Source organism: Corvus hawaiiensis, chromosome 7, assembly GCF_020740725.1.
Source record: "Corvus hawaiiensis isolate bCorHaw1 chromosome 7, bCorHaw1.pri.cur, whole genome shotgun sequence".
Taxonomy (NCBI): domain Eukaryota; kingdom Metazoa; phylum Chordata; class Aves; order Passeriformes; family Corvidae; genus Corvus; species Corvus hawaiiensis.
The window spans coordinates 19,877,424-19,893,773 of NC_063219.1; the positions used below are offsets into that span (position 1 = coordinate 19,877,424).

The window sequence follows — 16,350 nt, forward strand, 5'->3', positions numbered from 1 at the left end:
GCTGATAACGCTCTGGCTGCTGCTCAGCGGTATCAGCGTACCAGTCGGTCCGGGTACCGACCACAGGCGTAAGACATTGCTGAAGTGTGCTAAGGTTGATACAGAACTATGGAAAGCATAACCCCAGTATTCAGTCTGTATTCCCCAAACAACATGCAAGAGAAGAAGAAAAAAAGAAGAAAAAAAATATGTATCTCTGTTTTCCAGACTCTTCATAGAGCACTTGAGAACAGAGACTCAAGATTACCTGAATCTCCTCCTCCAGCATTTCCTCTCTCTGAACACATCTGAGAATTTCTTACCCCTACCTTTCAATTGTTCAAAAACAATATGTGGGTTTGGATCCCAGATCATTTTCTCTTATGCTTTCACCCATAACTCCAAAAGGTTATTTGCAAGCATACCTTATCAACTTTACCCACCCCAGAGAGAGAGAGGTTTTGGTTTTTCAACAGAATCTTGGTTTAGTGCTCTGATTTAGGGAAGCGGATGCAAACTTTTAAAACCTCACAAATTCCAAGCAGAGTGACAATACTCAGTTGTTCTTTTCGACTGATATCCAGGATATGAAGAGAGAAGCTAAGATTCCAGAGAAATTGAGAAAAGAGCAATTGAGACAGAGCACTCAAATATGTTGATACTCCAAATAACTCCTTCTGGAACAATACTCTGCTCCCACGGAGTTAATCGAAGCTACTTTTTCCAGAGTAATTATTCTAGGATAGCTCCATGTATAGACAAGCCTTTGGCTCAAGTCCAAGACACCCTTGATCAAAAGAGAGGAAGAAAACACACCAGAAATGTCTATCTAATATGGAAACAAAACATTTTGTTAAAATTAGGCTCCCAGATATTTATTGCTAATAGAGCCCTTCCCTGCTTGCTCCTCATGCCCAACTCATTCAAAGTCCTAATCCAGTGTTCAATCACTGCCCTAGTTTCACTAAAGGACCCATAAAAGGGAAGGGTCCCAGACTAATTATAAGCTGACTTACTACAATCCACGTATTTCACAGTAATTAGTAAAGATTTGAAAACAAGTCCTTTAAAACAGTGTTGGCATCTGTACCAAAGTCTTAGCAGTTTGCCTTTTGGGACAATCAAAACTTACATGCTTCTAATACTCTTACAGTAACTATAGTTACTTTTTAAGTAATGCTTGTACTCAGTAACTTGCAAGAAGTCAGAGAAGTACTTTCATCCAGAGCCACCTGAATGATACTGGCACATAAGGTTTATCTGACTTCTCCCCCTCCCTCTAACCAGCACTGCCTGAGCATGTTGTACCTGTTTGTTGTTATCCACAGATTGCTGAGGGGAGACAGAATTTTCTCATCTCCAGATGCAGTAACAAGCATTCCAAGACACAGCAACATTAACACTTTTCTCAAGGGACCACAGCAAGAACAACAAAAATAGAGTGTATACAGGGTGGAGCAAAACTGCACACGAACATCTTAGAATTACCTTGGAAGGTCTCTCATCATTTTGTACTATTTTCATTTGCTCTAGATGAGGAGAGAGGAAAAAAAAAAAAGTTTTACAAATATGTCAGTTTCCTTCCTTTGCTCTTCCTCCAAAACAAACTTGCTGTGAGTTATCTGTAACTAACACATACTTCAGGAATTCCTCTTTTGTACAATCCTGGTATAAAGGGAGACCAAGATTAGGTATGATGACCAATTAAACATGAGCACTCTGTTACGCATAGCAACACAGCGATTCTAAGAAATGCAATGGTCACATCAAAGCTGTTTCTCTTTTTTGTAACAAACGCTCTGCTATTGCTGCGTTTTCAAGCTGTCTGCTTATAAACAGTGTGTCGATACTCAGCTGAAGGGCTACAAGATGTTTGCGTGTTGTGTCTACACACTGAGCAAGCCTTACTGCCAGCAAAACTTTCCTCCTCCACACAACTGTGTAGCTAATTACAAAGTAAAAAAATTCATTTCTGGAAAATAAAAGGGGTGGAATGCAGAAGCTAGAGCTTGGCAAGACATTTTAAGCTTTCCCTAGAAGGAAGGCAAGGCACAATGTTTTACATTTCTGAACTTCTCTCATTTATATCAACAATATACTACACAAAGAAATACACAATTTGTGGATGTTCAGCTGTGCAGCTTTAATGTAGCACATCAAATGGTCCTGAAAAGACAAAATATGTAAACATTCCCTTCCCATTTCCTTTTAAAAAATTGCTTAATTTCTTAATTTATGTAATTCCAGATGAAAAAATGATACCACCAAAAAGGTTTGGTTTGGTTCACTATACAAGTTCTAAAGACACAGCATTTCAATTCAGAAATATAAACTAGGTTTAAGTGTTAGTAGCCTGAATGGTTGGATGGTTTCTCCTGAACACAATATACATACCATTTCTAGAACTGCATGTTCTAGAAAAATTATTTACATTTATTAAGCAGATGCATCTTAACAGCTACAAGAAACAGCTGAATTTTTATGCAGCCAGGTTATCAGACTATCTTTGCCGGTATATCCTCATAGCTGTTCTTGGTTCCCTAACAATCATTAGGAGTAGCAAACAGCAGCACGGGAGATAAAGGTGCTTACAGTGGTGAGTGAAACAAACTCCTCAACACCATGTAAGCAAAATGTTTTGCTTTTAACAGTCTAAAAACCAGAGCATTAAAGTAGTTATATCTATACACTTGGTATTCTGAATTATACAGACGTGACACTCATTGCATTTATGTAACTTATAACTGGATGAAGAATGTCTCCGGCTCTCTCTCTTTACTATCTTTTCAGAGAGGTTACCAAATGCAGATTTTTTACTAGTTGCTATATTTAAACTACAGTTCCAAAAGAAGATGTTACTACATTCCTATTTTTTTTTCTCTTTGATGTCTAAAAAACCTAGATGACATTCTGCCATTCTTTACTTGCTTGCAATGTCAAAATATTTTACCTCAGTAGACATAGTATTACACAAATAAAAATATGAGTCAAAAGAAATATTTCAGTCCAGACCTGGAATTTTGGTGAACACTGAGACCAGTGTATACAGCAGTTTTTTGAGTCTTTTACATCTAGAGAATGTTTTTCCACCCAAGTTGTCAGGTACATTCCTTAAGTCGTTTCAGAGTGACGAGCCTGAACTGTTTGGAGAGTAAACATCTATGTAAACATACACAGAGGCACTTTATGAGCGTAGCTGTGCAGAGATCAGAGGAACACTGGTGACAAATGGGAATCAAGCACCCATAGTTTGGATTTCTGTGGAAGGAATTAAAGATGCTCCATCAAAATTACTTATAACTAACACATAAAATTGCAGTGGGTTTGAATGCATGCCTGGATTTTAATTCACTAGTTACATATACCACTATGTAAGATTTGCCCCACCATAAGGTAAGCTGAAACATCGTTACACACATCATAGACACCTTTACAGCCCCACTCTGTGGTTCTCAGACAGAAATCTATATCCCCAAAGCTCTTACATTACCACAGCTGTAACTTGTAGCACTGACTGCATTCCAGACCCATCTATACCATTTATGCTTCCTTGATCTGCAATATATCCTGCGTGTGAAACCTTGCCTCTCTTGTAGCACTTTTCACCAGTGTAGAGAGACATAACCTGATACCAGATGCAAACTTTTGGGCAGTTCTAGTCAACTCTCCCTCAATGTGCATCTTCCAACCAATTTGCACCAAAGCAGCCAACAATGGCTTATAGGCTAGCAGAGGAGATCTAAAAGATAAACAAGGTATTTCTTGGGTTGCTGTTGGCAGGGAGCAGGGGAGGAAGAGAGAAGGTTTACAAGCAAGTTGCTCACGGGATCTCCCTGGAGATTCTCCCCAGGAATTTTGAAAGCATGATGAACCTTCACAGGACATATTTTAACCCCACCAAAAACCAAAAAGGATCATTGCTCAGGACACTTTCACTCTCCTAGCTCACAGAGACCTGACTAAAGACTCTTTGGCCATCATCCAGAACACAATTCCACACAACCCTGATAGCACTTACCTCCAAGAGCTGCACTGGGTGCTGGACAGGACTTGGCCCTAGGACAGAGTCTACAAAGCCCAAGATCAGCAACTTCAGTCACTCAAGGACTCTGGTCTCTGAGTCACTATCTAGCTTATTGAAATTGCACAGCTGAGATCCTCAGCTCCTCTTGCAATAAACTAGTGGAAACAGCTGCTTGGTCATTTCCACACTTGTTACACCTGTCTTCCCATCAGGTCCTGGATCAGACCCAGCTGTGAGGCCAGCCAGCCAGCTGTTTGGCTTCCATGGGGGAGGTAAAGCTCAGTCAGATTGCATAAAGGCTTCCAGTGATTGACAAGAACCATGCAAAGAAATCCAACTTCTTTTTTTTTTAATAAATTTAAATTTTTCTATAGCCAATGTCTTTAAAAATTCTACAATTCTGCTACTAGAGCCACCTCATTTACATGTGCTAACCAAACTGTGTCTGCCACTGATTCAACAGGACCTGTGGTCAAGACATGTTTAAACATGGTTTTCAGACCGATGCAGACAAAGCCAGCAGGGGCTGCTTCTCTGGTTGAGGTCTAAAGCTAGCAGTCTCAGAAAGATGCTTCCTCTACTTTCTTTACTTTTTCTTTGCTAATAGAAAACTTCTTGTTGTTTGGGGTTTTTGGGGGAGTTTTTTTGTAAACAAAAATAAATCTAACAAACGTATTCACTTTTCTCTTTAGATTAACATCCTGATTTCTGAAAAACAAATTGGACAAGGCAGAATTGAGCACCACGGGCATCTTTTTCTGGTTCTTTTGGATCACCACCATTTAAAACTATTTATTTTATGGAGAATATATAGTTTTAATTAATCATAGTCTTCTAAATCACTCCATAATGAGCAAATCCAATCTTTTGTTATATTAAGTCTCACTTGCTAACACACTCACTAACAATGATGAAAATGTTAATTATGCAAAGGCTGTTAAAAAAAATCCTAAATAAAGTCTGTAAAGGCCCAGTCCACTCAGGATCTGAGCTACTGACTGAAGGAAAAGTAGGTTTTCTCTCTCCCTGCTTTGTCTGGATATGAATAGCAGTTATGTGGAGGCTGAGGACACACTGCAGTTCTCATAAGCTCCCTGCCAAACAATGCAACCTTTAATTTCTGGAGCTTCACAAATTTTCTACAGAAACAAAAGATTCTTCTACCCTCATTCCAATCTACCTGCACTACCATTTTATATGAAAAAACTATCAGATACTTTAACTTTCTCATTTAGTCAAACAAATTAAGAAATTAAAATCAACAAATTAAGACAATCTGTTATGCAAGGAAGAATTTTTAAAATACTGCTTCTTTATCCAACCTGGATATCCAAATGGAACCATTTATATCCACCAAAGGAAAAAGACTGAGGATTGCCTACATATGCAGTATTTTCCAATTAACTGCTTCTGTTTAATTATTAAACAACTGCATTAGGCTCAACAGGAAGAATTTTTTTTTTTCCCAGAATAAGACTGCTCACACATGAGTTAATCAGAAACAATTTCATGTTTTAACAAGTACTACAGAAGTATTCAGGCAAAAAAAAAATTTAGTTCCTCTGGAATTCCAGTTTTATTCAATAAAAAGATTCATTGCATGATGCTGCCATGACCAGGCAGGCTTAGTGAGTGAACTGCAAATCTAATCAGTTCGGCAAAGGGTTTTATGGAAGCTGCTGTGCTGGCTTTGCTGACTTCAAGTGATTTTTTTCCTTTGTTCATTTGTTGCAAACAACTAAAATCTAGGTCAAGGAAGGAAAGGTCATTCTTTAATTATGAAAGTGCAAATTTTTATACAGTATTGGAAAGGTTTCAAAAGCAGTTTTGAATTCTGTTTTCATTGCGTATTCTTTTTTCTCACTGTTTTTCCCCAACTTTCTATACATCTAAATTTTGAGCACCTTCATAGGAAAAGGCAAAATAACTTGTGTCTTGTAGGTAACCAAAATCTAATGCACTGATTTTTAAACAATTATTTCAGTAACATTATAAATTGGTAAATGATTTATGGCACAAACACATTTCCATGATTCTGTACACTGTAACTGCTCCAATGTTTCTTTTCAGACCATCACTTGACTGGTCATACTCTCCAACTTGTCAGGGGAAATTTTTTTTCTGCGAGTTCTAAAAGTCAGGTTTTGGACTTTCACATAGTAATCACATTTAAATAAGCCCAGTCTTATTTTATGTGATAAGAGGAATTATTCTAAAATACACATTATAACAACTATATATATTTTCTTCAACCACAATCATCAGTCCCTGTGTGGGTATGCTGGGAGTGCTCTGCCTTGCTTGTTTACATGTCTTTCACACCAGAAATCTGAAAGACAACACCCCAAACCTATCCAAGCTCATTCCACACATCTGGGAACACAAACAAGTGAGGAAGGTAAAATGATACAGTCCGGGAGAGGTGCTCTCAGTTTTCACTAGCGCTGTACCTTTCCTATCGTTTCCTGCATAGCACACACATATTGCTTTCTTTGCTTGTGGGTGTGTGTTTTTAGGACATACCAGACAAATAGTATGTTTTCGAGCATACAAGCAAGTAAACTGCTATGAATTTCTGACCACACCGAGTGAAATACATGCATCAGTTCCTGTTACTCAGCCTCCTCTAAAGTCAATCAGCATCTCCAAGGGTCAAGGTTCACTTTCAAGCAATTGAGCAACCTAACTGGCAGGTAGATCAAGGTATGATAATTCGCTTCTTGACTGCAAATAAAGGCACACTAACCCATTTTACTGTGGAACTGTTCTTAACATCAATAAAATAAACTGCATTTATTCTACAGTAATGATGTATTTTCCACACAGAGCATAAAGTACTATGTCAAAGCATTTCCGTTCTTCCCCTGTGAGGCATAACAGTACTACAATCTCCATTTTTCCAAGTGGAAAAGATTGACATCTATTTAAGGGCAATAGAGTGCCCCAGTATCAGAGAGGGAAGCTGCAGCAGAACCCACAGCCACAGCTGGTTTCTGAATTCTCCTTCCTCCTCTGCCTTATTAGAAAAAAAGCCCATCTAAACCTGAAAATTTGCAAGGTCACTTCTGCACAGCTATCAGCTGCTGAGCTGGGATACACGTATATATTGCACATTTGGCCAAGAGTTCCCTTCCAATGAGTAACACACTGTGTTAGTAAAAAGCATGCTACATTGAAGGTAAGCACTAATGTCCCTCATCATGCTTTCTGACTCTCCATCTCTGGGAATTTTTGCAGTACAGTGTGAGTTGCAGCTGTACTTATCAGAGTATGTGTTCAGTGTCGAAACATTCATTCTGTTCCACTTCATTACTTTGTTTTCACTCAATATTTAAAGGCTCCACGAGATCTCTCTGTTCCATTCCAACCTTCAACATGCCAGTTTTCAAGCCTTTTACTGTCACACCTGGAGCTGACTGACCATTATTGTGAGAAGGAACTGATTTGTCTGTATTTGTGGATAAACAATTATCAGATCTACCAGGTGTGCAGCAGCTAGAAAAGAAAGCTGAGCAGGTAAGTGTTCTGCAGACAATAACAGCAATCAACAGATGTTACAAGTACTTGCTGACCAGCTGCACATGGCAGGACAATCACCATGTGGTGGGATCAGGTCATGGTACAAGTCTGTGCCTGTCAGTAGGGACTGCAAGCCTTTGGATCCTATGTTCTGTTGCATGCCAAATTTCTGTCAGCCTCAGGATGACAAAATGACAGCTGCTTTGAGAGGGAAGAATCAGGGTATTAATCTTATGAGGAAAGTTTGCATCACTCAAGAATCTATTTGGTGTCAGAAAAGGAAGCTGTTACAGGAAATAGTCAATTTTCAGACCATTAACCATAGGTTGCATGCGGAAGTACAAGTATGGTTCAGGCACAGGAATTAATATCTAAGTCAATTAAATAGGCTTCCCTAGACTTGTAGGAAACAGACTGTCCCTATCTAGAACTAAATCATTGTGGTGAAGTAGGAACATAACAATACTCTATTATAGATAGTAAAATTTCATTTCATTTGAAATAATAGTCCTATCATATTATTCAGTTAATATCAAAATGCCACATTGCTTTGCAACAGTTCTACTTCTCCATAAATTTATTGATACATACTTCGTATTACTGGGTACACAGTCTAATTCCAATTTTGTGTTCATCATAATAGAAGAGGTATTTGTGATTTACTTCAATTTGAACAGTGGCTTTTTGCCACTGTTTATGATAGGACATGTTGCATAGTTTCAGTGTATTCATTCTCATTTTGTAATTCTTGCTGCATCTAAATAGTTATAGGGTGATCTGCTACTTTCCACTACTGTGCCCTGCTTCCTATCTACAGGTAGCCCATTGCTACTTGAGGTACAAGGGAGAGTAGCATACCACTGTCCACTGAGAGTTATTTTAACATACACTTCATTTGTGAAGTATCTGAGTTCTTTTTGTGGTTAACTTCGCACAATGTATTGAAATAACTTGGGTAGCTAAAAACAGTCTGACCATGGCTATATATGTGTGTATATATGTTTACAGATGCAGCAATAAGCCTGTATTCCAGTGCTTCAAGCTAGGTCATGAAAGTATGTTAAGTAGCTGCTCCCTACATTAGACCTACCCTTTGAGAATCCCTCAGAAGTCTTTTCTTATTTTGCTGGCCAAAGGTGCTTTTTCCTAAGGGGCATGGGAACACACTGTCAGCTGAATGTTGCTGGTACGCCCCAGACAGTCTGGGGCTGCATTCTGCAGAGAAACAGCAACACTGACAAGGCCGCCACAAGTCTTGTCATATTTCCTAACATTCTTCTTTATTCAACACTTCCTCATCATTTCTGGAAAATCTGAATCACCTTTATTCCTGCAGAACATGTATACCTTGGCCTTGCATAGACCCACACTGCAATTCTCATAACAGGGCACTTGCAAGAGAAGTATTTTCAAACACTATAAAAGCTAGAAGTCCAAACACTGTGACTCAGACCTCCAGAGCTCAAAAATGTAGCCAGACTTGGGTATTTCAGGGACATTATGGAATAGTTACTGGCAAGCTGTTTGCAATATCATCATAATAATATAGTGATATAATAACATGGAGCTGAAACACCTGAAGACTGGAAGCACTATTTTGTCAGACCAGCATAAGCTAAGAGTTGTAACAGCAGAATATAAAACTCAAAGTGAACACATTCAACAGAAATAAACATCTCTAGTCAGACTCCATTGTAGAACAAACACAACACTCCTTTGAAAAGGCATTTGTTTTCTTCCTAATCATTTGTAAGAGCAATAGAAGAAGTTTTTGCAATGACACTGCTGGGAGGGGATGGGGGAGTAAAGAAGAAAAAAAAAAAGAAGAAAAAAACCACGTTAGTGTAACAAATACCCTCCTAGACAAAATATTTTCAGATAACCACTTCTGTAATTTTTTATTTAAAGGCTCTTTGAGTCAGGGAAAAAAATAAAAACATCTAAGTATCAAGTCCCTATATCATTCTGGAATCACAAAACACAAGACTTCCAGTTCTCAGTACAAGGAATGTTTTAGTCCAGTTCGTATGAGGTTTTCTTTCTTTTTTTCATTATTATTAGTAAGTCAACAGCAGCTTTTAGTATCTTGAGAGACAAGTTTCAACAAAGCTGCAGTATGATATTTTCTGTGATTAGTAAATCAAGACTAGAAGATATGCCCACACACATCCTCCACAGTCTATTCACAAGAGAGGGAAGACATTGGCTATCTCTGTTGCAACGTTCCTTATTGTGTGTAATAGAGTAGTCCTTCTCTTGCTGTTTACTGCTGGTGCTCTGCAGGTTACAGACTTTGTTTGGATATGGGTTCCTCCAGACCACTGTATTTACTGACAGTTTCTAATTTACATAACCTAATTTTTATTTATAATTTTATTATTGACCTCTACAGCACAGTGGAAACAAGATATGCAATTAAATGGTACACTTTGGGAAAAGGGACTTTCTGCTTCAAACTCCCCTGCTCCACTATTGTTATATGGTCATATGTGAATGAACATTTCATAGTCATATTATTCATGATTTTATAAACTTCTGTCATATCCCACTTCAGTCATCTCTTTTTACACAGAAGTCTCCTTGTCCAATTCATATCTCAAATAGATATCATTATATGTTTCTCAACACTTTGGGCATTCTTTGTAGTTTTGTATTATGCCTTTTGAGACAGAATTGTCAGAATGCCACAAAACATTCAAAACATAGCAAAGGCACAGATTTAGAGCAGTAGCACAATTATACACCCTGTTTCATATGGTATTCTATTTGTAATTCCTAATTTACTAATTCCCTTTTTGATTGCTACTAACCATTGAGATGATGGTGAACTTATCACAGGAAGACCAAGATCCTCAATGGAACAAGTTAATTCAAAGTCCATTTTTTAACTCAATCAAGTTTCTTAGTACAGTATTAACCTTAGTCTTGCTATTTTATTTCTCAGTCATTTCTGTAAAAACTTTTCTTTAGAACCTGCTTTAGTTTTTATCCACAAAAAAAAAGTATAGAGGCAATAACGACTAGCTCCTTAATGCTCAACATCCCCTCTCAGGTTTTCAAACCAGGGCATAATTATCCCAGGGCATAAATCCCCCTAGAATTTCTATCTGTGAGAAATATGAATTCCTCCTATATTCTTCAGCCATCTCTTCATCTACAAAAGGATCTTCTCTTCATTTCACACCAATTTAAGCTCTCAAGGGCTCAAAGTAACTTGAAAAATCCAAAGTGATTGTGACAACTGACTCACCTGCTTATCTACAAGCTCATGACTTGCTTGAAAGAATTCCAAGAGGCATGAGGTCCCTTTGCAAACTCCACATTTTCCATGTTTCCACTAATACAGATCTCATTACAAATCCTATTATGTTCCTGGATTAAAAGTCAGCTTAGTTTCTGTAGTTTCTCCCAAGCACGCTATTTCAAACTTTCTCAAATGTACTCCCCTTTATTCCTCTGGTACATGATAAACAACAGTTAAAACTCCATTTGGACAAGTTCAGAAATTTCATAAATGCTCTCATTCAAACCTCAAGAACATTTGTAAATCCATATAAAACTCACAATTAAGAAAATACTGATTCAGCTGATGATGACAGAGGAAATAGGATGAACACACATATATTCTTTATTTTCATGCTCATAATTATGCAGTTGTATCTTTTATAACATGTAATTGCCAAAGCAGAGCCTAAAAAAGCAGGCTGCTGTCTGTTCGTTATCCCCAGTCTTGTCAAGCTGTGATCTCAGGAACTGAAGAAGGAGCATGAACCCAGAAGTTATGTCTGCCCTTCTGAGGGTTACAAGTATTTCCTCCTCCCTTCGCCCCTCAAGTTACCAGCAGGCTGTAAGTGTCCCTAGTATAAATGCTGTCCAATGCATCTACTCTTTTCAAGCAGGCTGCTGGTAGCAACTGACTCATTACAATTCAACTGACAGCATGAAAATCCTTTTGGAGAGCAAGCATCCATTAAAATCTCTAGTTTTCTTGGGCTCATGCTCATCTTCCAACAATGACATCAGTAAAATGGAGTAATTTTTCAAGCAACACCAATTTTCTGAATTCTCCATGGTTTCCTATGTTGTATTCTACTGTTGTCTCATTTCTTATTTCATTATGACAATCTGGACTGTCCCCTGTGCGCTTACTTGGATTTTTTCTTATTCACACAGCGACTCAGAACAAAGGCACTTCTCAAATATTTTATGAGAAGACTTGTCTCTTTCATGTTAAAGAAGCTGCATGACTACAGTAAGCCAACACCTAAATATTTGCGTGCCTTGTCTCCACATGCCTTCATTAGAAAGACATAACCTTAGGTATTATTTATATGAATGCACATTCATGGATATAAAATTCTTGGCAGCTCCATATTACCATACTTACAAACTGTGTAGATGATTGTAGTCTCCTGGCCGAGCAATAACCTTCCAAGGGATCAACCTCTGCCACCACAGGAGAAAGGCGTTCTCAGCACAGGCTGTTAATCTCTACATAAGCAGATAGGCACTCTATGCTTTTTCTAGGACTAGGCAGGTATTTTCCTTGCGCCAAAAGGGATGACATTTAACCACTGAAGTTCTACTGTGTTGTTATCTAGTAGTCAACATACTTCTCATTCTAATCCATACTATGCAACATAGCATTTAATCTAATCCATAACATTCAGAAACCACATCCAACAAAGGAATTTGTATTTTAAGCAGCATAGCTCCGCTTATTTGCAACATACTGTTCTTCCATACACTGCATATTTGATTCTTTTAAACTTCATAGCATTCAAAAATACATTATGCAGAATGAAAATTCATTACTCCAAGGTATAAAAATATATAAGGACTTTATTTTAAAATCTATAGCTCAGAAAGTAGTCTTTAACTGTAGAAAACTTGAAGATTTTTCCAGAAATTACTAGTGGAAGTAAGAGTGGATATAAACAGGGAGGATGCTTGTATGTTTCTAAAAAATAACGAGAAAGATTAGTTAGGGCAGAGGCAACAGAAAGTACTACTTTAAAAAGCTTTTTTTTTTTTACTAGCTGCTTCAAATATTTTATTTTCCTGAAAACTGCAGTTCTAGAACTTCTAAAAAAAATAAGACCTCCTTTCTCTAAAGGGAAAATACAACCACCCTGGTTTTCTAAAACCTGTTCCAAAATTTCATCTCTCAAAATCAAAAAGAGCATATTTGGCAAGAATGAAGTCCTGGCAGTGACAGGACTGCAGTTATAGGGTTTTGAATCATTAGCTAAGTTTCCCTCTTACTCCTATTCCCCCCCTCCTTTCCTTTTTCTCTTTATAAAGCAGTAACTGGTGTGATTCTTGTTATGAAAGTTAATACCTAGAATATTTTACTTTTTTCTAGTAATTTTGTCATTTAGCTTGAATAATGAGGGGACAGTTGGAAAAAGAAATAAATAATTTAGTGATATTTAAGCCCTACTCTTGGAGATGCACATATGCTGACTTTATTACAGGAATATTTCCAATAATTGTAAAGGAAGCAATCACTGAAATACAATTAGACATATGAATAAATACATGGAAAACTGAGGGCCTAGTCATCTTCTAAATATAGGAATTTAGTCATTTTCTTATTTAAAACAAACAAGTTCAAAATGAAACCTTCAGAGCTCTCAAACAAGGCCTGTGGATGTCTGACAATGCCTGACTTCTGGACAACATGGTCCAAACCACTCCTTTCAGGTAAATAGTTTGACATGCTGAATGATATAGACGCAATCTCAACTCCTGCACAGTGTCCATCATATCTTTTAAGTGGTATTCATACTAACACAGAAAATACTCAGCTGTGTCTCCCTTTCCTCTCCCCACACTTTCCCAGAACACAAGAATCTGGTGGAAAAATATGCAAAGCAGGTGCTCAGTGTGACTATAGGTGGACACCTCAGCTAGCACAACTAGCACAACCACTCTGCTGTCACCTTTTCTGGCTCTTGTGTAACTGCCATTTCCGTAACTGTGGGATGCAGCCTGTGGCCAGGGTGATGAGCAGATAACCAGAAATTAAGATTTTAAAGCATTTTCAGTCAGGACTTTGGTTTATGCTACTATCTTTCTTTTGCCCAGCCACATACAGTTATTTATCTCTATTTCCATAATATCCATTGTTACTCTTCAGACATGAGTGAGGTTCAGAATGACCTCCTCTGAACAGAGCAGAGTGCTGGCCCTTTGATATTTGAACAACACAGGCTCCTTTTCAGAGCAGAAGAGTGCAGGAGCCATATATGCTTATCACCTGAGGATGAAAGGGGCCCTGGTTCTCCACTGCCCAGTTGCAACTGCAAATACTTATGCCTCAGAAACTGCAGTAAAAATTTATATCATAACAACTATTATTCCAAACAGGCATTACAATGAAATCCCCTCAAATGTTAACCTGTTAGTGATGGCCCATTATTTTAGGATTAAAACAGCTGCCTACACTTATCAATCATAGGACAATTCTTTGATCAGAACCCAATTCATCCTTCTGCCTCTCTAATTTAACCTTACTGAATTCTGTTATCTGAGTTTGGATTTACAGGAGTACAATATTTTTGCATTTTTGTCATCTGATTTCTCTAGAATAGTGTCTGAATGATTGTTCTTTAGTTTCCACAACTTCATTTGAAAGTCACATGAATGCATTTGAAGACCTTTTAAAAAGAACTATCTTGCTGTTGGAACCCTGGGTTCTGAGAATTTCAGCCTTTCATTGCTGACAAGCAGTGATCCTCAGAAGTACACTGTATTCAACCCAAAACCTTGGGAAAAGCTTCCTAAATTGTCTGATAACACTGAGGTTGTTGCTGTGTAATTAAAACATATCACTGGGTGGAATATGTAGAGATGCAGAAAATTAGATTTAGGGTATATAGGTTACAATATGGAGGATTTTGAGTGTGGATATTCTTCTTCTTCCTTTCTCCTCCTTCTTCACAAATCTAGGAATTCTGCTATTGGGTCAAAAGTCCCACACTGCGGGTCATGAAAAGTTAGTAATTGGATTATAAATAAAAACATATTACTTGGTAGTCCATAATTGGTTCGTTTAGACCTTTAAAAGCCTTGGAAGTTAGAACTCACAGCCATTTTCCACCTTGTTAACTTGAAAGCACACCCTGTGCAGCTGTATTATAGATAAGATACAATAAACAACCAAGTCCGAAGATGAATTCTCGGTCTCCTGCATTTTAATTCAAACTCTGAGTAAAAGAACTCACGAAACAGAAGCAAAGAAGAAAAGAAATGGCAAAAAAGAGAAAATCAAAACACGGGAAAATTAATATCTTGCCATTATACAAAAAAACCCGAACTTCTATTGTGAAAAGGAAGTGATCTTGGCTTACTGTTTCCTTACTTTTCTGTCCTGATCACACAGAAATACTGTGAGCATCCCAAATGCCACTGTAAAATAAGAACTGAATTTTTCAGGAATTACATCTCATCCTCGCTCTGAGTTTAAGAGGCATCATTTCACCTGCAGCTAGAATGAGAGTTGTAATAAATAAAATCCTTTTATAATTCTGAGAGGCACAAATTAAAACTAAAATGTTCACATGTCATAAAACTGAATTGTAAAGTATAAAGCAGCACAATATTTTGACTGCTGTGAATTAGGGCTACGTATGGCTTCAATTTTTATATAAACAACAAAAATAAGAAATGCGCTGAAGCTAATTTCCATTCTGTTTGTTCTTAGACTCTTAATATTTAAACTAAAAGTCACAAATGCAGGTTAAAGAAAACACACCAACAGCCCACCAGGCCATGAACAACCAGCACAGACCACCTCCAATCTTCTCTGCGTAACTGTACTTGAAAAAGGAACACTCTCCTGGCTTGGCTAACAAAACTCATGAAATAAATTAAGCAGAATGACTGAAAAATAAAGTTAAGACATCAACTGGCACTCAGTGGAGAAAGGAGAGGGGAGATGACATACAGCTATTTCTCCTTTTTGTATTTCTTAGTCAGCATCCATTTACAGGCATCACACACTGATCACAGGCAGTGGTGAGGTTCCCACACTGTCATTTTCTCCTAGCAAACTGAGAAGACAACAAGGTCTTTTCAACCCTCCTATTTAGAGCATCAACAAGACTCTTTAGCAGATGAGAAACCTCTTCCTTGCAGCTGCCCTGCATCCTCCCACACAAACACCCCTTCCCAAAGGGGATCACCAGCTCTTGCTTTTCCTCTCTTTTACTACTGTTATTACTAGGAATTTTCATTTCTTTCACTAGTGTAATTGAAGATTTCCTCCTTGTCTGTGTCTCTCTGGGGTGGCAGACAGGCTGGGGACTCTCCTGAAGACACCTCTTGCCTTTGAGTGAGCTGAATCCAGGAGAAAAATAGGGACTGACTGAAGGTACAGAAGTCCCCTGAATAACTGTGCTTCTTGGGCATCACGAAATTTCTCTCACCCCACCTTCAGCACATATCAACAGCATCTTGCTGACCTTTTCCACCCTGTGCCTTTGGGTCAGGGTGTGCAATGCTTGTCTTTCCTCCCAAACGAGAGCAATGCACATGAAAAAACACCTGATGCTCTGTTCCAGTGCCAGTGCAAGACTTTGGGACTGTCGGCACGATGGCTGTTTACCACATATCCCACATACTGGAAGGCAGGAGGAGAGCAGTGAGACAGAAGCCAGCTTGAATGCTGACTTCATGGTCTGCAAAGTTTGAGGTGGGGACAGGGGATAAAGGAAAAAGAGAGCAGTACAGCCAAGACTGAGCAGCCTTGATGCCTGGAAAATGAAAGCCAAGTAAGAGTTGCTATTTCTCAATTCCCATCCTCACTGCTAGGTGCCCTGCTT

The 16,350-nt window shown here is 38.2% G+C and overlaps 1 protein-coding gene across 1 annotated transcript in view; it reads right to left on the reverse strand.

The window, feature by feature from the left end:
- Positions 1-16,350, reverse strand: part of ITGA6 (integrin subunit alpha 6) — a 128,132-nt gene that overhangs the window by 45,727 nt on the left and 66,055 nt on the right. The window lies entirely within an intron of this gene.